The sequence below is a fragment of the Lepus europaeus genome, chromosome 2 (assembly GCF_033115175.1).
Source record: "Lepus europaeus isolate LE1 chromosome 2, mLepTim1.pri, whole genome shotgun sequence".
Classification (NCBI taxonomy): Eukaryota; Metazoa; Chordata; class Mammalia; order Lagomorpha; family Leporidae; genus Lepus; species Lepus europaeus.
In genome coordinates, this window is record NC_084828.1 from 48,647,866 (window position 1) to 48,674,566 (window position 26,701).

The window sequence follows — 26,701 nt, forward strand, 5'->3', positions numbered from 1 at the left end:
AACCTGGTGTGCTGGCGCCGCAAGGTGGAGGATTAGCCTATTAAGCCACAGCGCCGGCTGGAATGTTCCTTCTATGCACAATTTGCTTAAAGTTTTCAACATGAAACAGTGTTGTATTTTCTCAAATGCTTTCTCTGCATCTATTGAGATGGCTTTTATCTTTGGACTATTCCTCTGTGGCTTTGCAGAATGTCTGCTGTTTCAGTGAATACCCAAGACATATGCTGGGTGTGGTCAGAGATCTCTTTTCAGTGCTCCAGAGTGAGAGAGTGTCCAAGGTGACATCCAAGTTGGGCATGGTACATCCCCTCTTTTTTTTTTTTTTAATCAAAAATGAGGTTTGATCAGCTCTGTTACATAGTCTCATGCTCAATTCCTCTCCTCCAAGAAGACCAATGCCTGGGTGCCAGCCCTAGTAGGTACAATATTCATCTGTGCAGTCATCAGTGTGAGCACAAATCCCGCAGCAGTGACCCTCACTAGGGAATCAGGGAGCCCAGAGCATGTGGAGCTGCCCACAGTGGCTGCCCAAAAATCCAGCCATACACTGTGCTCTCCCACACAGCCACAGTGTTTTCACAGTCCCAGCACATAAGGCCCCCACAGTCGTGAGCACCCAGCCCCCTGTCAATTCTCCCAGCCATACTCAGGCATCACCTGTCTGCTATTTGTTGGGCATACAGACACTAGCTGGCAAAGCTGTCGTGTATGTACAAAATGGCATCTGCCCTTCTTCAGCTAGTTAGAGGATGGTGATACCAGGTGGTTGGGATGAAAGAAATGTGCCCCCCTTTTTTTCTGTCTATGTTGGTAGGTCCACTGCCCCCCACAGGGCTCCAAGCCAGACTCAGGTCAGGCTCTTCCTGCAATTTTATCTCCAGTGGCTTGGGCTGCTGCAGTTTGGTTTCACCTCACTCTCCAAAGCTGCTGCTGAGGCTCTTGCCTGCTGGTGTCCTCAGTTGTGCATGTCCACACCACCCGTGTAGATCCACAGTATACCTCTAATTTGTGTGGAATTTTCTCTGCAGTTTCCCCCCACCTCTTCCCTGAGATTGCACACACTCTACTTTTTTTTTTAAACTATCTTCCCTTAGACTAGAGCAGTAAGCTCTCTCCCTATTTCACCATCTTGCAGTCTCCTTGCTCTACACTTTGTTTGTTTGGTTTCCCAAACAGGGCTGTGACATGATTTCCTACCTAACCCCCTAGGCTGTTTTTATTATTTAAAATATGGTAAATTAGTCATTTTCAATGCCAAATTGAAGTCTCAATATGAGGTCATCAGGGAATATATACAAGATTCCCAAGGCAAAACTGACCGACTCAGAGAAAGTTACTGAAGAGTCCCTGAGTTAGTTTCTTCATGTGTAATGTGGATGGGTTTGGACTGCATGTGTTTTTGTTTTTTTTAGAAAACTTTAATAAATACAAATTTTGAAAGTACAGTTTTTGGATTATAGCATTTTCCCCCCCATGACCGCCCTTCCACCAGCAACCATCCCATCTCCCACTCCCTCTCCCATCCCATTCACATCAAGATTCATTTTCAATTATCTTTATATACAGAAGATCAGCTTGGTACATAGTAAGTAAAGATTTCAACAGCTTGCACCCACACAGACACACAAAGTATAAAGTACTGTTTGAGTACTAGTTATACCATTAATTCTCATAGTACAACACATTAAGGACAGGGATCCTACATGGGGAGTAGATGCACAGTGACTCCTGTTGTTGATTTAACAATTGACACTCTTGTTTATGGCATCAGTAACTCCCTAGGCTCTTGTTATGAGTTCCATGGCTATGGAAGCCTCTTGAGTTCACAAACTCTGATCTTATTTAGACAAGGCCATAGTCAAAGTGGAAGTTCTCTCCTCCCTTCAGAGAAAGGTACCTCCTTCATTGATGGCCTGTTCTTTCTGTTGGAATCTCACTCACAGAGATCTTTCATTTAGGTCATTTTTTTTTTTTTTTTGCCGCAGTGTCTTGACTTTCCAGGGACTGCATACTTTTAAAGTTCTTGCACTGCATGTATTCTTTGAATGCATTTTATGATCTAAAGTATGCCAGGCAAAAGAACAAAATGTCAAGTTTCTAGTGCACAATTCATTCTGAATATGGTTGAACTTTGTGTTAATCCCATATCTTTTCTGAGCCTCAGTCATCTTAATCTGTTAGATGAACATAGTAATATCTTTTCTGGCTTTCTTAAAACATGTCTTCAAAAATCAAAACAGATGGAATTATATGTATGAAATAACTTCAAGAACACTGCATTGCTGTGTGATAAGAAAGGATAACCTCAAGTGTGAGAATCAAAAGCAAAAATTTGCAACATAGCAGAATGTTTTATTACACAAATTTTATGTTGTGGTATTCATTACTTCTATCAGACAAAATGGTAACTCTGCCTTTCTAGTAGCCTAGGTCAAAACCTTCAAATGATCTATTTTATCTTCTTTTAGTGGTTATTCTCACAGCCAAGCCAGTCAGAAAATACTTTCACTGCTATCTTCAAAATCTTTTAAGTGTGGCCATTTGATGCTGTGGTTGAGACTCCACTGGGGATACCCACATCTCATAGTGGAGTGCAGGAGTTCAAGTCCTGGCTGTGCTTCAGAATTCAGATCCCTGCTAATGTGCACCCTGGGAGGCAGTGGATAATAGCTTAAGTAGTTGGTCTCTGTCACTCCTGTGGGAGACCTGGATTGAGTTCCTGGCTGCTAGGTTTGACTTGGCCCAGCACTGGCTGTTTCAGGCATTTGGGTATTGAACCAGTGGGTGGGATATTTCTTTGTCTCTTTCTCTCCTCTTTGCTTTTAAAGTATTTTAAAAAAAATCTACCTGAGGGCAACTGTTTATCATCACTCTTACCACAACTTACCACTACCTTTCTGATAAGTACCAGCAGCATCTTTTCCCAGGAGTTTTGCAGTAGCTTCCAAGTTACCTGCTTTTCCTTTATCCCATGCAGTCTGTTCTCTGCACATCAGCTAGGTGGGTCTTGTTAACACACATTGGCAATTATGTCTTTTCCTGAAAACCCTCTAAAGACTTTCAATTTCACTCAAAACAAAGGACAAATCCTTAAAACTTTTCATAAGGGAACACCTCACTCTTTCTTACCTCTTTGACGCATCTGCTCTCCTCCTCTTTCACTGGTTCTAGGTGCATTGACCTTCACGGTCCATCTTTTCTGCCAGAAACATTTTTTTCTCAAATTTCCACATGATTAATTTCCTTGTTTCATAAAGTTCTTGCTCAAATGTCATTTTCTCAATAAGGCTTACCCTGGCCACCCTGTTTAAAAGTATTACCTTTTCTATTCTGAGAATTGTCCAATCCTCTCTCCTTGGCTTATGTTTTCCTATGTCATTGCTACCCTTGAATGTTCCATACCACATATGTATTTATGATATTTATTATTATCTCTTTCCCCTTCCAAATTCAATAATACAGGGAGTATTTTCTTTTACTATTGTATCCTGAATATGCAAATACCTGGTACACAGTAGGAATTCAAGATTTCTCAAATGTTAAGTAATTGAGTTCTGCTGGCAATACTGCCAGGTGAGTATTGTAGCTGTTTCACATACACTGAGGTGTAGAGAGGTCTTATGATTTCTTCCACTCCATACCATGAGGTAACTGCATGACCCAGAATTAAGCCATGATCTTCCACTTTAGTGTTTCATATTGTATGTTTTTTTTTTCTTTTTTAAAATCTTATTCCTGCTTATATGTATCAAAACTCATACTGATCAATAAATTCTGGGTTGTAAAAGAGAATTTATCATATGCACCTGTTTTCAGTTTTTGTCTGTAAGTTCAACAGAAACATGCCTAAGTGCAGTGTAATACTTTTTCCTTGATTTTGAAATTTATTTAATTTATTTTTGAAAAATAGATGAGTCAGAGAGAGAAGGAGAGAGAGAGATGTCTTCCATCTGCTGGTTCACCCCCTAAATTCCCACAACACCCAGGACTGGGGCAGACCAAAGCTGGAGCCAGAAATGCAATCTGGGTCTTCCATATGTGTGACAAAGTCCCAATTACTCCAGTCATTACCTGCCACCTCCCAGGGTACACATTAGCAAGTATCTGGAGTGAGGAACAGAGCTGAGACTCAAATCCAGGCTCTCTGATGTGGGATGTAGGTCTCCCAAAGCAACATCTTTGCTACTAAGCCAAATGCCTGCGTGATTCTGACTGCTATGGCCAAAGCCATAGAATGAGAATGTTTCAAAGGAAGGGTATTGCCAATGACTCAAAATTTTCACTAAACCTGGAAAGAAGGATTTAGACAAAAGGCTATGGTTCTTTGTAATAAGTAAACAGTACAATGACCTTTGCAGGAGTAATTTCAGCGCATTTGAGCCAAACTCAGAGAAGCAGATGAGGCAGTGAATGAAAAGTAGGTAATAGAAAAGAGTGAATTGTTGCTATTCTTCAAAAATTTTAGGGAGAAGGAGAAAGGCTGTAGTTAGACGGAAAGGAAAAATTCTTTTTCAGATCAGTAGGACTCAATAATATTTCCAGGAAGAGAAAAAGAATATACAGGCAAGTATAAAAAGGAGTATATGGGTGAATGGAAGGGACTGCTCTCTAAGAGCAAGCTTCCTGTATAAAATGAAGCACTAACATTCACAAGATTTCTGATCACGTTGTGCTGGCTACACTGTGAGGCATGTGGCCTGTGGAAAAATAGTAATTAATTACTCCATCACTTTACTCTTCTTTGTTTCTCAGGAGAAACTGTTTCCACTTTCCTCAGCAGCTTTTCTAAGTTACCCCTTTCCTTAGTCCTCCCATCTCAGTTCCAGATCCATCTCCTCTCTAAAAAAGATGACACTGCCTATTGTCACCATGAGCAAAGGGAGACCAGAGGGCATGAGCTCTTTCAGCTCATCTCTACCATTGTTCTCATCTGCATAGTCACTGAGTTTACCTCCTATCCTACCATCTCAATGGCAAGATACCCAACCTTTACTCTAAGCTTAATATAGAAGCCTAGCATTTTAATCTGTCCTTAAAGATATGAATTTTCATTCATCTGAAACTCCACTCACCAAGTTCTGCATCTATAGATATAGACAAGATTTCCTATTCACAAGGGATATTCAAACATTAAATGGAAAACATGTACTTTCAATTCCACTTCCCATGAACTTTTTGAAGTACCCCTAATGAACATTCTCACAGGGTACCACTTTCCAGGTCTACCAACTAACATTTAATTATCTTTAATCAACAAGTATATATTCAATCTCTGTTGCCCAGGGCTTTGTGTTTGGTATTGATAAATTCCAAAGAAAGTAATCTTGGAAATATAGATTAGGGAAGACCAAAATATATACAGATTGTAATACTATTTACTGAAATTTTTTACAGCAAAATTAGCATCTGTGGTCTGTTCTTCCCATGACTTGTTCCTGTGTGATAAAGATTCCCTTTGTTTTCCTAAAGTCATCTGAATTGGGTTTCTGTGGATTTGGAGAAAAGGAAAGTTGGTCAATAGACTCAAGTTTTAACTTAGTAGGTGGCAGGGATATCTTCCATGGACACTGTGTATAAATAATGTATAGACTGAATGTTAGTGATACACAGCATAGGGCATTTGTGGCGTTGAGGGAAGAGATGTGGGTTAGTATTTCCTAGATAGGCACATACATGTTAGAGAGCAGCAGGTGGTAAAGAGACTGGGGAAATCGCAGGAATCAGAAAACGGAAGCTGTTAACAGGCCAGAGAGTGACCTTTGTCTGTAGGCAGTGGGGGTCACTTGGCCAAGGCTGTGGCTCTGTGGAGGATGGCTGTGAAGCAGACAAGTCTAACAACACCTTCAATCTCAAAGCCAGTTTCTGAGTGCCAGTTCCACTTACACTTCTCAGTTTGCTCAACTTTCTTTCTGTTTTCAAAAAAAATGAGAGAGCATAGGTGTATCGCTGATATTTAAAGACGGTAATCTTTAGTCTTCCTTCCCCTCAACTGCTCACATCAATATTATTAACCATATGTGTAGGAGAATATTTTTTCCCTTTTATTCCTTTCTTTTTTATAATTGGGAGAGGAGAACAAAATTTGGAATGAGAGTTTGGCTCAAAAGAGGAAAAGTGAAACAGAAAGGAGATAACAGCATTTCCCTGCCTTCCACTCCCCTTCCCTATGTTCCCTTAGACTGAATTTGAGCCTCTATTTTGAGAGTAAACTTTTAAGCACAGTGATATGTGGGCCTAGGATAGAAGTTTTCATTCAAGATGGTTGTAACAGATAATTTAAGAGGTTTTTATAAAATATGAAGTAATAGTCATCTTAAAGAGGTAATATACTTTAGAATGTTATTTTAACCTAAATAGATTTATTGTAAATAACAATGACTTACCAGTATTGATTTAGGGCCAAGATCTAATTTGTTGCACTTAATAGCTTTTTGTTTTAAAAAAATATTTTTTTTAATTTTACTCATTTGAAAAAGAGAGGGAGGGGGGAGAGAGAGAGAAAGAGAGAGAGAGAGAGAGTCAGAGAGAGAGAGAGAGAAAGGTAAGACAGTAGAGATCTCCCATTCACTGGTCCCCTCTTCAAATGTTTGCAGTGGTTGAGACTGGGCAAAACCAGAGCCTGGAGCCAGAAATCAATCCAGATTGTGGTTGGCAGGGACCCAACTACTTGAGCCATAACACGTTGCCTCCCAGATGCACATTAACAGGGATCCAGAATCAGAAGCAGAAGTAGAGCCAGGACTTGAACTCAGGCACTCTCATATGGGATGTGGGTGTCCCAAGTGGCATCTTTTCTACTACAGTAAATGTCTGTTCATTTTTGTCCTTTTTTGTTTCTTTAAAAAATAGCCCCAATTTGTTACATTTATTTTAAAAAAAAACTGATATAAAAGCTGTTTATGGTGAAATGATCTGAGTACAGACTTCTAGGTTGATTCCAATCTTTTACAATTGATTTTCATAGACCTAATTTGACAGCAAAATTTGGAGCAACCTTTCTTTGGAGGAAGGTGGGTACAGCTGCAAAAGGGCCATATGTTCTGTATCTTGCATGAGTGTCAATATCCTAGTTGTGATAGTATACTAACTTAAAAAGTTCAGTTAAAAAATATTTGTCAGGTGCTTATTACGTGCCAGACTTTATTACTGATACTAAGGAAAATCAGAACTGGATGAAAGTTAAAGCAGTGAAGACACATTTTATTCAGAACTATTGCAATAGGGGAAAGAGATCCTAGTATAGAATTGGGTTCCACTTGGAATACAAGAGAGAAGTGGGGATTGATAGCCAAAGAGCAGGAGCAATCAATGGGGAATTCTGGTTGAACTGATATAAGAGGACTTCTGTGGATGGAAGGCCAGGGTAATCACACCAAAGGTGGGTGATGAGGAATTTTGATCAGATATTGAGAGTGATCAGGTATTAGAGAAGGGGCTTCTTGTTAAATTGACACCTCAGTGTTCTTGGTAAACTAGGTTTTGCAAATAAATGCATAGATGGGCCTGGGAGAAAGTTCAGGAGTGTAACTAAAGTTAAGTGAAGAATACTTTCATAGATACAGAGACATTGTGGTAAAAGAAGCATTAAAATCTCTACTTTCATAGAGCGTGCATTCTGGTAGGGGAGAAATTTCAGTGGCAATCTCTTGGCCAGCACTCTGCCTTAGTGTGGAATCAGTGACATTCTGAAGGTTGTAAACCCCAAAGTCTTAGAATCATTCATATACAGGATATGGTCATTGACCAGGCCCATTCTGGTGGCAAGTGAAGTTGTTCAAAGTTGCTTTGTAGGCAGCTAGTGCTGCTGAGTGGGAGCTCAAGAACGAGAGAAGGAGCACAAAAGATGCACCATAATGGCTCCAGCTGACTTTCTGCTTTGTGGATATATTTTTTTAAAAAATTGAAAGCTTTGAGGAGGAAGCTGGGGATCTGTTGCAATCAGATGGAAGGCTGTTGAAATGTTAGGGCTACATTTTCTGCAGTGGTTAAAAACATTACCATCTACTTTGTCCTCAGGCAGAAAAACCTTAATGTCCTTTTGTCTCTTCTCTCTCCCTTACACTTGATATCCAATTAGTACACCCAAGTTCTGTTCCTCCCCCATTTCTCTTCAGTCAATCTTTTCCTTCCATCTGTATTTGTAGTACAAGTCAGATTATTATGATCTCTTGTCCTGACTCTTCAGATCTGTTAAGTAGTTTCATTACAACTTTTGATTCATGATTTATTCTGTGTTCTGATTTTTTTTTAAATTAAAATCTTGGAGCTGAAGTTGTGGCATATCCAGTTAAATCACCACTTGCAATACTGGCATCCCATATAGGTGGTGGTTTGAGTCCTGAGTGTTCCACTTCTCATACAGCCCCCAGCTAATGCACCTGAGAAAGCAGTAGAAGATGACCCAAGTGCTTGGGTCCCTGTCACGTATGTGGGAGACCTGAATGGAGTTACAGAGCTCCTGGCTTCAGCCTGGCGTAGTCCCATTCATTGTGGCCATTTGGGAGGTGAACCAGTAGATGGGAAATCTCTTTCCCTTCCTCTTCTTCTGTAGCTCAGCCTTTCAAATAAATAAATCTTTAAAAAGATTTTAAAAATAAAAATCTTCACTGGGGATTTTGATGTAGTTGGGTAAGTAGCTATTTAGGATGGGGTATCTGCATCCCATACCAGAATTCCAGTTCACATCCTGGTTCTTCTGATTTCAGTCTGTCTGTCTTCATGCTAATGTATGCTTGGAGGCAGTAGTAATGGCTCAAGTACTCAGTCCCTGCCACTCATATGGGAGACCCCAGTGGAGTTCTCGGCACCTGGTTTCAGATTAGCCTAGTCATGGCTGTTACAGGCATTTGGGGGAGGGAAACAGTGGATGGGATTTGTGTGTATATGTGTGCATGTGTGTGTGTGTGTTGCTCTTCCTTTCAAGTAGAAAAAAAAATCAATAAAAAAATTAAAAAATAAAAATCATATTCCTGCTTAAGGAATCATATTCTATAGATTGGCTTACAAAAACTTCAGTATATAAATTATCATACTTTTCTTTTTTATAACTTTTATTTAATAAATATAAATTTCTAAAAGTACAACTTTCAGATTATAGTGGCATTTTCCCCCCATAACCACCCTCCCACCTGCAACCATCCCATTTCCCACTCCTTCTTCCATCTCATTCTTCATCACAATTCAGTTTCAATTATCTCTATATACAGAAGATCAGCTTGGTATATAGTAAGTAAAGATTTCAACAGTTTGCACCCACACAGACACACGGAGTGTAAAGTATTGTTTGAGTACTAGTTATACCATTAATTCTCATAGTACAACACATTAAGGACAGGGATCCCACATGGGGAGTAGATGCACAGTGACTCCTGTTGTTGATTTAAAAATTTACACTCTTGTTTATGGCGTCAGTAATCTCCCTAGGCTCTTGTTATGAGTTGCCAAGGCTATGGAAGCCTCTTGAGTTCACAAACTCTGATCTTATTTAGACAAGGCCATAATCAAAGTGTAAGATGCTGGAGAGGATGTGGGGAAAAAGGGACACTAACCCACTGTTGGTGGGAATGCAAACTGGTAAAGCCTCTATGGAAGTCATTCTGGAGATTCCTCAGAAACCTGAACATAACCCTACCATACAACCCAGCCATCCCACTCCTTGGAATTTACCCAAAGGAAATTAAATTGGCAATTAAAAGAGCTGTCTGCACTTCAATGTTTATTGCAGCTCAATTCACAATAGCTAAGACCTAGAATCAACGTAAATGCCCATCAGCAGAAGACTGATAAAGAAATTATGGGATATGTAATCTATAGAATATGATACAGCAGTAAAAAAAATGAAATTCAGTCATTTGCAAAAAAATGGAGGAATCTGGAAAACATCATGCTGAGTGAAATAAGCCAGTCCCAAAGGGACAAATATCATATGTTCTCCCTGATTGGTTGCAACTAACTGAGCACCTAAAAGCAAATCTGTTGAAGTGAAATGGACATTATGAGAAACAGTGACTTGATCAGCCCTTGTCCTGACTGTTGATGAACAACTTAATACTTTATTCCTTTTAGTAATTTTTTGTTCTACTTAATACCATTGGTTGAACTCTTTAATTAACAAACATCATACTTTTCAAAACTCTATTCTGCGCGTTCCCCACAACATGCCCATTCCTAATTATGGCTGACATTTTAAATACCATTTCCTAAATACCTTTTGTTGGCTGATATCTTTCCTACCATCTGATATTTCTTCCTTCCTTCCTTCCTTCCTTCCTTCCTTCCTTCCTTCCTTCCTTCCTTCCTTCCTCCCTCCCTCCCTTCCTCCCTCCCTCCCTCCCTTCCTTCCTTCCTCCCTTTCTCCCTTTCTCCCTTTCTTTCTCTTTCTTTCTTTCTTTCTTTCTTTCTTTCTTTCTTTCTTTCTTTCCTTCTATCTTTTAAAGATTTATTTATTTTATTTGAAATTCAGAGTTACACAGAGAGAGAAAGAGAGGCAGAGAGAGAAAAAGAGGTCTTCCATCCACTGGTTCACTCCCCAGATGGCTGCAATTGCTGGAGCTGCCTTGGTCTGAAGCCAGGAGCCAGGAGCTTCTTCTGGTTCTTCCCGGAGGGTGCAGGAGCCCAAGGACTTGGGCCATCTTCTACTGCTTTCCCAGGCCATAGCAGAGAGGTTGATGGGAAGTGGAGCAGCTGGGACTTGAACTGGTACCCACAGAGGATGCCGGCACTTCAGGCAGTGGCTTTACCCACTATGCCACAGTGCTGGCCCCCACCTAAAGTTTCTACTCCATTGTTCTACTCAAGAACCAACTCATGATTTAACAACTGTCCTAATGTAACCTTTTATCTGGAACTTTCCTTAAAATCCTAAAACCCAAATCAAAGAAAGGAGTCTGTCTCCTACTACAGTAGTCATTTTTTGCATATCTTTTTTTCACCATTTGTTACACTGACTTGCAGGTATTTCTTGCTGGTACATCTCCACTACTATTCCTGCTAGTAGTAAGATGAGAGGGATTGGAATGTGGTTTGGAAAGTAGATGCTTTCCTCTAATTTTTAAGACATGGGATTTTTTTTTCCCATGGGCATTTCTCCTTCTCTGCTTAGGCATTTCTAACCCTTGAGATATTTGATGGTCCAGCTTCTCTTGGGAGCCAAACAAGAAAACCCAGTGGTAACTTTCTGGTGGTGCTGGAAGGGTGGTGTCAGGAATATGGAAATTCATGCTTGCCCTCCACCACATATCTAGCCCTATGCATCTCTTCCATCTGGTTATTTCAGGGTTGTATCTTTATGACAAATCAATAAATGAAGCTTTCCAGTTAAAGCTGTCATTAAGCTGACGAGGCCGCGAAAGCAAATCAGTTTTGCTTGGGCTGACAACTTTGGGCTTCTTTTGTCATGAAGGCAACTTCTGTTTCCAGTTGAAGAGTAACTGAGACCTGATTTAGCCTGTCTTAGTCCATTAGTGCTTCCTCAACAAGACACCTTAGACTGGGCAATTTAAAGGAACAGAAACTTTTTTCTTACAGTACTGGAGGCTGTGAAGTCCAAGATTAGGTTACCAAAATTCTGGCTTTGGCATTACCCACACCTGGCTCTTTAGCCAACTGGGGAGTATACCGGCGGATGGGAGAGCTCTCTTGTCTATCTCTCTCTGTCACTCTGTCTTTCAAATAAATAAAATAAATAGTTAAAAATTGTACAAAAAGAGTCCACATGGAAGCTCCTCAAAGTGTATTATGTGGCACTGCAGAGAACAGAGAAGAAAAAGCTAAGGTGATGTCCAAGGATAGGCACAGGAGGGTGTGTGTGACATTGTGGGGAAGATGAGAAGTTCTTGGAGTTTCTGGGTGTGGGAAAATTTTAAATAGTGAGAATTTTAAATAAAAGCTACTATATACTTGTTGCTTGTACTTCATTAAACCATTAAATGTTTGGGGAATAAAGATTGAAATTTAAAAAAAAAGAAAATGATCAGGGACTGTGTTGTGATGCAGCACATTAAACCACTATTTTGGGATGCCTGCATCCCATGTTAGAGGGCCGTTCAAGTCCTGCATGTTCTTATGATTCACTTTCTTGCTAATGTGCACTAGGAGGCAGAAGAAGATGGCTCAAGTTTCCGAGCCCTAGCCATGCATATGGGAGACCTGCCTGCAAAGCTGGGTTCCTGGTTTCAGGCTGGCCCAGCCCTGGCTTCTTTGGACATTTGGTGAGTGAACCAGATGATGCAGATCTATCTGACTCTATCTTTTTCTCTCTGTCTTTGTTGCTATGCCTTTCAAGTAGATGAAAATAAATGAATAAACATTTTTAAAAAGAATCAAATCCAGCCGCAGCCTTGCTCCACAATTCCCAAGTGGCTGGGGCCTCTCGGCAGCACCCTAGAATGTGTCTTTGTGTCATCCAGGCTTAGAACTGATGTGGAAAAATCATCTCTGTCTTTGTCTTCCTCATTTTCTACATCTGCTGACCTTGTGCTAAGGACAGCAATAATAACTGGAGCCCCACTCCGACGTGAACGTGTTTTCTGAGGGTCTGTGTTAATCCAGGAATCACTGTACTGTGGACTCTGTGTCAGAGGTCACCTGTTTTAGATCACTAGTACGAAGGACACCATTTATTGTGGTGCTTGAAGTCTGTAAATTTGGTTGTCATCTGCTCAGTGCTCTGAGGTTTGTTAAAATAGGAGACACGTGTTACACTCCGATTTGTCTGCATTCTTATTGATACCCAAGTAGATGCCATGTTGTCATGCTGAGATATTCAAAACATCCAGAGTCACTACTCTGCAAATAGTTGTCAGAGCTTCCTGCATTCGCCGCTGCTTTTGTCATGACACATGGATAGCAGCGGATATCAAGGTTCAAGGAAGGACAGTGAGAGTACCTTGAGACATACTTTATGTTTTTATTAACACCTTAACTCACCCATCCCACATTCATTTCAGGTCCCATAAATATATTTTTGTGAATGTTATTACTATGGATCATTCATCACAGACATGCACACACACACACATGCATATAAACATAGAGTTTTGGTACATATATTTCTATTATACTGAAAACCCTCAGTATAATGGATATTATTTCACAATTAAAACATTTAATATTGCTAAATTGAAGACAGAAGAAGCAGGGGAGGGAACAGGAGGCGACAAATGAAGAGGAGGAGGGAGAGTGGGAAGGCAGTATGTAGCAGGAAGAGGGAAGGCATATGGGAAAACAGGGATACGTCAAGTTCATGGAAAATAACAAGCCAATATCTGATTGATGACAGGCATTTGTCTCTCAATGATGTTTCAACTTAAGGAGTGCTGATAATGAGAAAGGCTGCTAACTGTCTCTTAGTGACAGAGACCCCGTGTCGACAACAGTCACTGATATAAATTTACTGACCTAGAGGAGTCCTCTAGAAGTTTGAAGCACTTTGTTGGCTCCCTTTTATTTTATCTTTTCTATTCATATTTGGCAGGAAATCTCACTCTTTTTGTCCCAGCCTCCCTGAAGGTCAGATTAATTTTTCAGCAGTTTCTAGAAGCTTCCTGATTATAATCACCATGGGTAAGTACAGAATTCCCTGACTGAATCAACAGTGAGTACAGATCAGAGAGCAAAGAGCCAGAGCTCACCCAGTTCCTTACTTTTGTGACACATGTAGTGGATTTTGTGCCTCTTGCTGGTTAGAACATGAAGTGGTTTAGAGTGTAAAGAACAGGGCCTTGAAATGACACAGACACGAATTGCAATCTCCTGTTTGCAATAATGTGACCTTCTGAAAGTTACTTAACTTTTCCAAGTCTTTATGTCCTCAGCTAGATGACTATTAGGATTGACTAAAATAGCAATATACCATCATTAAACCTCGGGTAGCAGGTTCTAAAAGTGAACATTTCTTATTTCTTTATATCACCCTTTGCTGACCAACATTTAGGATTTCCACTTGGACATAGACCAAATGCAGCAGATTCTGGCATGTCTAACTGTATTTACAGTATTTATAGACTTGGGTAGTCTCTGCCAGGCATCATAACCAGCGGTGGACACACCGTGCTTAGGAAACTGTCTCAGTGAAAGGGGTAGCTCATTGATAAGGGAAATTTCAGTAGTAGCTATCACAGGGAGTGATAACAGGAAAAGGAGAAAGTGAAATGGTTGTTGTTGGAATGGGCAGGCATTACCTTCAGGCTAAAAGTAAAAGCTGGAGGATACTAAAGCCTGTTTAGAAATGTAGCATCAAGGCAGAAGATATACTATTTTGTGTTTCTTATTATAAGCCTGTTTTTCCCCCAGGGTTCAAACAATCTAGAAATTCCTCCTCCATAAAAAGATAATTGGCTGTGGTCAATTGTGCCCTATTCGCTGCCTTATCCCAGCATGATTTCATGTCATAACACCATAAAAGTCTGAAAAAACAACAGAAGAATTTTAAACTTCCTTCTAGTTTCTTATTCAGAAAGAATGCCATAACTTCAGCTCAGAAATATTTCCTAAATATCTGGGCTGGCTATTATTGTGTGGCTGATGTCCTTAGTGATCGCTTAAGTGACTGAAGGATGACATTGTAATTCTGACTGAAAAGTGAGATATTAGATTGACCTCATGTGATAGAAAAGATTTGAGTGACTCCAGAAAAGTGGATAAGTTGTTTTTAGTAGAGAAATGAACAAACTCATGCCAGTGGGAATGATCATGGCTTATTCAAGGTTTAAAGACCAGGTAGTGCTTGAGCTGAAAGGAACCGAGGCAGGAGAATTCACAGAGATCTCAGTGCCCATAAACTTTTCAGTCCTCATACTTCAGGAAATTGTGCAATATGTGTTTTTGAGCAATGAAGCACTTACTGAATGTGTACCTTCTAAGAAATAAAGAATTAACTATTCAGACAATTAGTTGGCAATGCTTTAACAACCACTGCCCTTGTGAGAAGCACAAGACCTTAGATGCCAGGGTGGACTCTGAAGCCGTCTTACAGTTCCCTGTTAATAACAGACTCTGGGAGCTACTGAGAACCCTTCTCTGCACAATGCCCCAGAATGCCCTGGTTGGAGAAGACTTGACAGACTTCTGCTTTCATTGAGCACTTATATATTTATTTTTTGTACTTGACACTTCTTTGAAGGTTCTGAGGAACAGTAAAAAAACAGCACCTTGCAAAGATGGTGAAGTATCCATTATTTTTAATGACTCCCCAGCTCTCTCCCTTAATTACCTACCACGTTAGCTGGAATTTATTGCAGAGTAATAATAGTGATGCTTTGCATTCACATAGACACTTCTTCCATGTGGTTCAAAACATTTGATTGATATTCCATCACTATTATCATAAAAAATAGAAATGTTGAAAAATACTCCTACAGATAAGAAAACTGTGAGGTAGCTATGTTCACATATTTTTCTGCTGTGATGTATTCTAGAGATAGTTCACAAATAGTTAAATGTGAGGGACTCATAATAATCTTTTCCCTTCTATATTTCACGTTTTGTTTATTATACATGCTTTCCATATTTGTTCATTGATTAAAATATTTTCCCAAATACAAAGTAAGCATACTACCAAATATTAAATAATATTAATACTACAAGGAGTGCAAAATACATTGCCCATCCTAATATTTAAATAATGAACCCCAGCTGTCTTTAATGTGAGAATCCTTGCATGGTAGCAAAATATTTTGAAACTTCAACAAGGTAGTACTTATATTTTAATGTACATTAATTGGAAAAATCTATCACTGGTAAGTGTATTAATTGTATTAGAATATTTATTATGGCATCCATTGTCCTAAAATATACCATGAGATAAGAGAGGGTAGCTTTAATTAACCCCGTTCTGTAAAGTCAGAAATTATTCACTCCATCTACATTTGGTGTGCTTGTATCCATATTGTTTCAGGCCTTGCAGCCCTACTGTTGCTCAGAGTTCTGCTTCCCAATATTGGGAATGATTGATCTAAGCTATAAAAGCAGTGTTTTCAGGAGTAACTGCTCATATACAGAATAATGATGTTGAACTCAAAGGAGGAACTGAAGAACATCATTCCGCATTCAAGAGCTCCTCGATGGTTAGTGAGCTACCCTTCAGGGTTAAAACTACTTATACATTAAAACAATGGAATTTACATGCTTCAGAGGTTTTCTTTTTCCTTATCTTGTCTGTTAGAATTAATAAGTTAGAAGCATTCAGCTCAGAATGGAGGCTTGATTGCATGCCACTTGCAAAGGATCTGAGACGTGAGGAGACTGCAGTGTGAGACACAGAGCAAGCACCTTTTGGACCTGAAATTGCCTTACATTGTTTCCCTCTTTACTTTCTATCATTTATATTTAGGGTACCCTATTGCTTGCAAAGATATCCTAAAAATATTGTTTTTTATGTCTAAAGAGGGTAATGGAAACCAAGTACTCTGTTTCCAATTTATGCTACTTGAGTAGTAAATTATAGCAGACAAGATCAAAAAGTATTAGGATTATCTTCGCTTAGGATTTTATGTTGTGGTCTTCACTTTCCAGTTGTAGATAATCTTAGAAAACAAGTTAAGTTTGGAAAAAGGCAATGGAATTTTGATTAGGAAGCATTTATTCTTAATTCTAGTTAGGTTTTACCTTATAGTGCTTTGGGATGGAATTGCAGTTACCACACACAACAAAAATACAATCGTGTAACATATTTCTTTTAAGAAAATAAAGAGATTGGGAACAATGTTTTGTTTATTGGGTAAGATACTGAGAAGCAAATCCAAAATCAGTGATTGCTTCTGAGTTTGACTGTATTAATTATCTCCTATTCCTTGGTTCACCACTTACAGAATGAGGTTAATTATAGCCACTCTCACTTATCTTGTAAGATTTTTTAGAAGAATAGATGAAATAATAAATATGCAAGTATACAAATATAATCAGAGTGAGGACCTCAAAAATCCAAATTATAACACTATTTTAGTACAGGAATGTGCAGTGGGAGAGGAATTTTTGAAAAGAGAACATTTACTATAATAGAAAGAGAATTGGATGGAAAGAGAGTCAGTAGTTTAGAAGGAAGAAGAAAAAGAAAATGGGGAGATCTGATTCCAACAAACAAAATGACTTATGGTCTCTGCTGTATTATTTAGTTGGAATGTTCTGATGTTGGATTCGGACTTGGGGAATAACAGTGCACAATATATAGGGAGGTAGCCAGTGATCTGAGGTCGGGGAATAGAGCAGACCGTACCAGCATTTAAAGAGAAAACGTCTAAAGCTGAAGCTATTGGAGGCCCTATAAATTAGCTTCTGCTAAGTTTTTCAGTGAAATGATCATTTGACTCTAAGCCCCAATGTGAAAGACAGTTATTGCTCTATTTTATCCCTTTTTCATCTTCCACATCTAAGAAGTTTTCAGATTCCATAAAAAAATTTCCCATAATGTCACTTGCAAGTCTCTCGTATTTTCATTCACAATGCCACCACTCTAGTCCTGCCACTCCACATCTTTTTTTTCTACTTTTATGCTTGAAGAGCTGTTCTCTTTTTTGAAATTAAAACCTTTTTTTCTTTTTTTAAGATTTTATTTTAGTTATATAAGTTTTATGCATTTCGAATGTATAGATTTAGGAACATAGTGTTACTTCCCACCATGCCCTCCCTCCCGCCCATGCTCCAACCCTTCTTCCTCTTCCCTCTCATATTCCCACTCAATGTTTACAAAGGTCTATTTCCAGTTTACTTAATGATTGTAAAGTTAATCCTACACTAAGTAAGAGTTCAACAAATAGTGTGAAGAAGAAAATACGGTTCCTCAATGGAAGAGACAAGGGCTGTAAACAATCATTGAATCTCAAAATGTCATTTTCACTCCAATATGCTACATTTTAGGTACTCTATTAGTTACTTCAGATCAAGAAAAACATGATATCTGTCTTTTTGGGACTGGCTTATTTCACTAGGCATAATGATTTCCAGTTACATCTATTTTGCTTCAAATGACAGGATTTCATTTTTTTTTTTAATTTGACAGATAGAGTTATAGACAGTGAGATAGAGAAACAGAGAGAAAGGTCTTCCTTCCGTTGGTTCACTCCCCAAATGGCCTCTATGGCTGGCATGCCATGCCAATCTGAAGTCAGGAGCAGGTGCTTCTTCCTGGTCTCCCATGCGGGTGCAGAGGCCCAAGCACTTGGGCCATCCTCTGCTGCCCTCCCATGCCACAGCAGAGAGCTGGACTGGAAGAGGAGCATTCGGGGCTAGAACCCGGCGTCCATATGGGATGCCGGCACTGTAGGCCAGGATTAGCCAAGTGAGCCATGGCGCCGGCCCAGGATTTCAGTCTTTTAACAGTAGTACTCCATAGTGTATATATACCATAATTTCTTTATCCAGTCAACAGTTGATAGACATCTGGGTTGATTCCATGTCTTAGCTATTGTAAATTGTGCTGCAATGTATATGGGGGGTACAGATAACTCTTTCAGTTGCTGATGTCTTTTGGTTTGGGTAAATTCCCAAGAGCAGGCTGGCTGGATCATATAGTAAGTCTATATTCAGATATTGGAGGTATCCCCAAACTGTCTTCCATAATAGCTGCACCTGTTTACATTCCCACCAAGAGTGGCCCAGGGTACCTTTTACCTCACATCCTCACCAGCATATTGATTTCTGTATGAAAGCCATACTAACTGGAGTGAGGTGAAACCTCATTGTGGTTTTGATGTGCATTTACCTCATGTCTTTTGGTTATTTGGATTTCCTCTCTTGAAAAAATGCCTGTTCAAGTCCTTTGCCTATTTTTTTAACTGGAGTGTTTGTTTTGTTGTTGTTGAATTTCTTGAACTCTTCATAGAGTCTGGATGTTAATCCTTTATCAATTGCATAGTTTGTAAATATTTTATCCTTTTCTGTCAGTTGCTTCTTCACTTTGTGGAGTGTTTCTTTTGCAATGTGGAAGCTTCTCAGCTTGATTTCATCCCATTTGTCAATTTTGACTTTGATTTCCTGTGCTTCCAGGGTCTTTTACAGGATGTGTTTGCCTATGCCAATGTCTTGCAGTTTTTTCCCAATGTTCTCTAGTAATTTGATGGCATTGGGTCACAGATTTAGGTCTTTGATCCATTTTGAGCACTACACATTTTACAGTGGGTCTCCAGGTCTGTAGGTCTCCAGTCTTTACCTTCTTCTGATGTTTTCAGAATTCAATAAACCAATCATTTCTAATTCCTGAGCTAATCTGTTTCCTCAAAAAATGTTTGGGGAAATGTCATTTGCTACCAAACAATCTTTTTAATGTACTTTGCTTCAAGTTGCCAAAAACTTGTCTGAATCCACTTATCCAAACTCACCATTTCTTTATGTATCTGCTTAGTCTAATTGGACTGACCTCATACAGCTTCCCTTAATACCCTTTGCTTAGTCCTTACGTAAAGGCTTTATTCCGCTGCTCCTCTGCATTCAGAATTTTCTCCACTCTAACACTTTCTTCTAATTTAGTCAATGCTTTAACAATACCCCTAAAATTCTGGCACTGGTGTTGTGGAGCCTGAATTGAGAGTGTACATGTCTTCCTAACTCAGGGTTCAATGACATCTCATTAGAAGTTTGAAATCAGCCATGGTAGGAGTATTTGCACAATAACAATTGACAAACAAAATCAGCTCTTTCTCCCCATTCAGCCACATGACCTTTACACTAGCATACCATCCTACTACCACTAAATCTTTGATAATTCACAGGGACTTACTAAAAATTGTTTTGAAGTTATATTTTCATTTTATTTGAATGACAGAGAAATAGAGGAGATGGAAAAATGGAGAGAGAGAAAAAAAGAGACAGAGACAGTGAGCTATTTTCCCTCTGCTGGTTCACTCTCCAAATACCCGCAATAGTCAGGACTGAGCTGAGCTGAAGCCAGAAGCCCAGAAATCTACCTGGATCCCATTTAATGAATGGCAGCAATCCAAGTGCTTGATCATCATTTCCTGCCTTCCACAGTATGTACAAGCAGGGAGCTGGAATTGGAGGTGGAACAGAGCCTCAAACCCAGGTACTCCCTCCAATGTGGGATGCAGGCATCTCATATGGTGGCTTATCAAATGCTCAACCCCATAGACTTTTTCTGACACTCATCTGAGCCTTTTTTTTTTGCTGCCCAAATCCCATATTTTCTTGTTATCTGTCTGTCTGAAGAAAAATATTGAGTAAAAACTGAGACATTCCATAAGCAACTCCTCCTGATTTTTACATCTCTCAAGATTATTGCTTGATACAAATTCAGAAATTACAGCTTATAAATTTTTCCTTTCTATTCATCTATTGCCTAATCTCACTTGTTTTATGTACACTACAGTTTTTATATGAATCATCTCTGTGTGCTTATAGTGAATGTTAAAGATAATACTAAATTGGCAAACAAAAAAGCAGTCTGCGCCTTAATGTTTATTGCAGCTCAATTCACAATAGCTAAGACCTGGAATCAACCCAAATGCCCATCAACAGTAGACTGGATAAAGAAATTATGGGACATGTACTCTATAGAATACGACACAGCAGTAAGAAACAACGAAACCTGGTCATTTGCAACAAGATGAAAGAATCTGGAAAACATCATGCTGAGTGAAATAAGCCAGTCCCAAAGGGACAAATATCATATGTTCTCCCTGATTGGTGACAACTAACCGAGCACCAAAAAGGAAACCTGTTGAAGTGAAATGGACACTGTGAGAAACAAAGACTTGATCAGCCTTTGCCCTGACTGTTGATGAACAACTTACTACTTTGTCCCTTTTAGTATTTTTTTTTTGGTTGTTCTACTTAATACTATTGGTTGAATTCTGTAATTAATATACAGTTATTAGAATATGTATTTCACAGATATAATTGGGATGTCAGTAGAAAAGTAAGTGTTCCAACAAGCTAACAGGCATTGGCTGTTTACTATGTGCCAAACACTGGTTTTTAAAATGCACTAAGTCACTCCAAGTATCAACTTTCTGACAGAGTACCATTAATGCACTCATTTTACAAATGAGAAAACTGGCTCTGCTATGATTGCATGACAATATCCATTGAGAGTGACTTTAAGCCATTCTGATTTCAGAACTCTCATCCTAACCATCATCTACCTTAATTCCATGTAAGTATAACCCTTTATTATTAGACTTGTTTTATATTTTCTCTGTTGACACATGCTAAGTATGGAATGCTTTGATAATTAGATTTAGAATGTTCAAGTCAGGCTCTTAATAATCCATCTTTTAATTAGTGAGGCTTTATTTTTCAACCTACCCTACTAGCCTATTGTAAGGTAGAAAAAATGTAAGTCATTTCCCTGGGTGGAGGCTTACTTTGTGCATAACGCTATTCCAGATGATTCGGAAATTAAAATTGGGGAGAAAGATCTGCTAGCTTTCCTCAAACTTATAAACCAGAAAAATGGCAATGAACTTATATAGAACAGTAAGAAAACAATTAGGTAATTTTCCATGGTACTAGCTGATAGAATTTACAAGTTAGGAGATATCAGTAAAGCAAAAAACTGGTACAACTTTAAGGAAAAGTGGGACTGGAACCTCGAAGGTTGCATGTGAAAGAGAACAATGAGAATAAGTAAGTACACTACGGCAGAAAATGAACACAATATATTATAGACTATCATTTCTTTTTATCTTCATTTTTTTCTAAAAAAAGATTTATTTATTTGCATGAAAGGCAGAGAGAGAGACAGAGAGACAGAGACAGAGACAGAGAGAGAGAAAATTGATCTTCCATCAAGTGGTTTACTACCCAAATGCCTGCAACCACCAGGTTAGTGAAGCCAGGAGCTGAAGTCAGGAGCCAGGAATTTCATCCTGCAGTCCCACATGGGTATCAGAGGACCAAGCACATAGGCCTCCTCCACTGCTTTCCCAGGAGCATTAGGAGGAAGCTATATCAGAAGTGGAATTGTTGGGACTGGAACTAGCACACCAATGTGAGTAGCCAGTATTCCAAGTGCTGCTGCACCTTAACCTGCTGCACTACAGCGCCTGCTCTGAGATGATCATTTCTGAGGTTCTGAAATTTCAGAGACTCAGCTTTAATCCTATCAATATCATTTGTGTAAATCACAGAATTCAAAGTTCTGACTCATTTTATCTGAATAAATGGTTTTCTTGCTGACAAGGAAAGTCAAATTAAATGCAGTGTATCCATTTTTATTTTGTTACACTTGGAGGCACTGGCTATGCATAGCATCCATTTCCCTCTTCCTGCTACTTGACTGTTTCATGGTGCCTTGCAACCAAAAGCACTAGTGCCTTTGATGGGAAGCCCTGGAGCCTTTGAGAGACGGTGCCCCAGGCTGGACAGTGCTATTTTTGAACTAGTTACTGTCACCTTTTTTGTCAAACTCAATTTTTGACCTTCGGGTCTGTGATCTCACACCAGAGAGACAGTCATTTTCTCCATGATGTTTTTAGTCATTTCCCCATGTGATTCATCAGGCGCCTGACTGCCCTTCTACCTTTCTCTATTTGTCTTGTTTTGCCTCTTAGACAGGATTCCCAAATTCACTCTCAGACTGAGTTAAAACCAGTAAGTGCTTCTTTATCCGGCCTGTGCAGTCTCTGCTTCTGGCACATTGTTGGATAAACAAATGTTCTGCTTTAATTTACACTGACAGGTTTTTGTTAAAGCGTTCCTTTCTGGAGCCAAAATGGGAGCACATGCCCTGATCTGGAAGGGCCAGCTTGCTTGGTTAGATGCTTCCCAAAGGACTTGCTTTTTTAGAGACCTCCTACACATTTCCTTCTGATCTCTCTGGCTGCCGAAAGTTTTTTCCGGTCAATGGGTTTTCTTTCTAATTAGCACTTGGGGAGACTGGGGGGAGAGAACAATGATAATCTGTATTCCTTCCCCTCATTTATGAGCATTCCCTGTACTTTCTAGTGATTTTAATTCCTCGGTCCTGATCATAAACATGTCCAGACTTTTCCTAGGTCTTTGCTTTCCTCTTTCTCCTCATTTCCTTGGATGACAATTGCTCATCACCCTCTCCCATTTCCCCTGAAGTTCCCAATACTGCATTTGACTCTGTAATAAACTGAGCCAGAATCTTCAGTCTTAAGAAATTTCATCATAAAAGTTGCAACAATGTCTCAAGATTCTTCATGACAGAAGGGTCATCTGTATGCTATATATAGCTGGTTCTTTTGTTCTGAATGGGGCACTCCAATTCTAATTCAAAACAGTTAGGTGTTGGAATGCTTTTATTAGATGTCAAACATGTATCCCTCCTAACAATGCTATTGGCAAAACAGACTTACAGCCTTATCCCTCAAGAATTCCTGGCTAGATAGCCACTTCCTGAGTTCCTGAGAAATAATCACATGAAGATCCCAACTTTGGAGTCACTTGTGCTCTCCATTTCAGTGTCACAGAGACAAATTCAATGAGATAATGGGTGGGTGGGGAAATACATGGACAAGTGCAACCAGCTAAAAACTCCTTTGTAGATTATACACAAAGGATTCTTCTTCCTTGGGGTATAGCCTAACAATGCATTTGTCTGGTCAATGCTTTTGCTGAATTTTAACCTGCATTCTTGTATTTAAAGTATATCCCAAAGTGTACAGTGTTTCTATCCTCATTATGTCTAAGCAACATGAGAAAATGAGCAGGAATAGGACATTTGATAACTATAAGAATATGTTTATATAAGTATGGTTTAGTTAGAAGTGATGGCTATACTCTAGGTATGTTGGTATTCTAAAATTAATATAGGATTTGCTTTAATACAATATAGTATGACATCTAGGCACAACAATGGCTGCTAGGTAGGGAGAACTTTTTTGTGTGTAAATTTTACTGATTTTTTTTTTTTTATTTGAAAGGCAGAGTGATAGGGATAGGAGTGGGAGAGAGAGGGAGAGAGAGAGAGAGAGAGATTGAGAGAGAGAGTCTTTTATTTCCTGGTTTACTCCTCAATTGCCCACAATTGCTGGCATTGAACAAGGTCAGCCTGGGAGCTTAGAGCTCAATCTGGGTCTCCTGTGTCAGTGGCAGGGACCTAAATACTTGGTCTTTCAGTGGCTGCCTCCCAGGGTGCATGCATTAGCAGGAAGGTGGAATTGGAAGCAGAGCCAGTACTTGAGACCAGGCACTCAGAGGTGGGATAAGAACATCTTGAGTGACTATTTAACTATTGTACCATATGCTTTACCCAGGAAGAAGTTTTTGTGCCCATAGATCTCTAGAAACAAGAGGCATCTCATGTTAGTCAGGGCCGCATGGCCATTACATGATATCTGTGGGATGAAATGGGGGAGACAGAGTAAGAAGATTTAGGTTTGACTAGTTTGAATAATTTTGGCATGTGCTACAAAATAGGACATCTCCCACCTTCTCTGGTACCTTGCTCTGGAAGGTGAATAATGTCTCAGAGTTGAAGAGCCAGAAAAAAGGAGATTGTTGTGTACTATATGCTCTGGATTGGTTGGCTTATATATGGAAGACAGGCGCCCAGTTGGGTATTTAGCTACTCTAGGAATTAACTAGGGTGAGTCAGTCCCTTTCAATGTCAGCAAGGCCTCAAGATGTCATAGTTGTCAGAATAAAAAGACATACACTTATTACTCACATAGTTGGTAAAAGTTTCTTGGAAAAGCAGCACCAACAAAACACAACCCAATTTGTAGGACTTAGAGAATTCTCCAAGGGCTTCAGCAAAGCTGTGACTTAATGTAATCTGTCTCAAAGGCTAAGTTCTTTGCCATAGTTATGCAGGAGTTTTGAATCAGGGAGAAATTTGAATAGAGATGATTTTGGGGGCTCAGGGTTCTTTCCAGTGTAATCACCTGGGGATCACCTGGGTGTTCAGAATGGATTTCAATTAAAATGAAGGTTTATTGTTTTCCTTCCTGTGTATCATGAATCACTTTTATTTGTTGTACAAACCATTATTGCATTCACAGCAGCCTTTATAGTGATAAATTGTCACCTAATGCGGATTAGAAAATGGAAACATGGAATTAGAATTTTCCTTAAGAATTTTAAGAAATAAAGCACAGCTTGCAGAGAATTTTACTTTGACTAGCTATAAACTAAGAAAGAAAAGCAAATTTTTTTTGAAATCCTTAAATCCTAAAATTTAGATTTTTTTTTAAAATGAAAGTTATGCCTCTTTTAACTCATATTTTAAAGACATTTGTAAGTAAATAGCTCAATATCAGTATAAAATTACAAGTAACTCACAGAGATATTTTAAAAAGCTAAAGCAAAAGAAAAATACACATAGGAAGATTACTTTCTATTAAAAATAGTATTTACCTAATGTTGAGAGGTAGTTCTCCATGAGTTTCTCACATTGCTGTATATATTTTGGGCATATGCACTAGTTGTCTTTTCCTGACTGTCTTTTCAAGGATATTTGCACAAGAAATAGACTTTGAAGACAGAAACACTATCTCTACTGGAACTAAAGTTGGTCAGGTTCATTGTTTCTTATAAAACATGTAGGTTTCCTGAGGCTAGGGTTCCTCTTCTGTAATGCAGACCAATATGTTTATAGGCATTGACATGGCCCTATTTTTTTGTCATCCTATAAAAATTAAGACCCAGGGATCTAGGATAGATGGCGACATTTGAGCACTGTTATTTTTGTGAATGAACAAATCATCTATTGTTAATCACTAAGGAATCTTGTGTTTTTCACAAAACTGGAGCAAGTTAAGTGGTTAGACTGCAAACTCTGTACAATTCATTTTTAAGATTTATTTATTTATTTGAAACAGTTACACAGAGAGAGAAGGAGAGAGAGAGATAGAGAGAGCCAGAGAGAGAGAGAGAGAGAGAGAGAGAAAGTCTTCCACCCATGGGTTCACTCTCCAATTGGCTGCAATGGCTGGAGATGAGCCTTTCCAAAGCCAGGAGCCAGGAGCTTCTTCCGGGTTTCCCATGCGGGTGCAGGGGCCCAAGTACTTGGGTCATCTTCTACTGCTTTCCCAGGCCTTAGCAGAGAGCTGGATTGGAAGTGGAGCAGCCAGCACCCATATGAGATGCCAGCACTGCAGGCAGCGGGTTTACCCACTATGCCACAGCACTGGACGCTTCTGTACAGTTCTTGACACTTAGAGGAATTTTTAATATTCAAATATATATCTATGTATAGATATCAGAATGCTCTTCTAGAACATTCAGAGTAGGAATTGCTTATGATCTCCCAAAACTGAAAATAAATAAGCATCTCTCAACATTTACACACAGTGTGTAAATAAGCAAGCAAATTAAAATTCTTTGTCACGTCACAGATGAATCACACAAGCATCATACTCAAAAAAGGAAACAGGGTACCAGATAATTCATCCCAACCCAAACACACAAATCTAAACTATATTTTTAGAGGTAAATACATCAATGATGATAGTACAATGAAAAAGAAGAGATATTATGATGAAATTCATTATGGTGAACTTGTCCCATGAGCACAGAGAAAGATATATTTGAGAAGAGATGCATGGGGGATGCACTCCAGACTAGCAGTCCTTCATGTTTTGACTTGGATGGTACATAAATGGATGCTCACATTATAGGTATTCACCATATTATGATAATATGTTTTGTGTATCTTTTCTGAGTAAGATTTTTCTTGATAAGAGTATTTAAAATAATTTTAGAAATAATTCTCTAATCCACTATTTTTTGAATGATATAATCCAACAATAACAGTAAGAATATGAACAGAGAAAATAGAGAA

General features: G+C 39.0%; 1 protein-coding gene and 1 non-coding gene across 3 annotated transcripts in view; one reads left to right on the forward strand and one right to left on the reverse strand.

The window, feature by feature from the left end:
* The window catches only part of NSUN3 (NOP2/Sun RNA methyltransferase 3), a 277,672-nt gene that overhangs the window by 229,016 nt on the left and 21,955 nt on the right, over nt 1–26,701 (forward strand). The window contains exon 8 of one of the 2 annotated variants that reach the window (XR_009867538.1): nt 12,094–12,121. The exons of the other annotated variant lie outside the window; for it this stretch is intronic. The gene's annotated coding sequence lies outside the window, so the exon portion shown is untranslated. Of the gene's footprint in view, nt 1–12,093; nt 12,122–26,701 lie in introns of those variants that run through there. 2 annotated transcript variants of the gene reach the window in all.
* On the reverse strand, nt 3,729–3,855 carry LOC133753003 (small nucleolar RNA SNORA40). Its single transcript, XR_009865014.1, has one exon. It is a non-coding gene; the product is annotated as a small nucleolar RNA SNORA40 (small nucleolar RNA).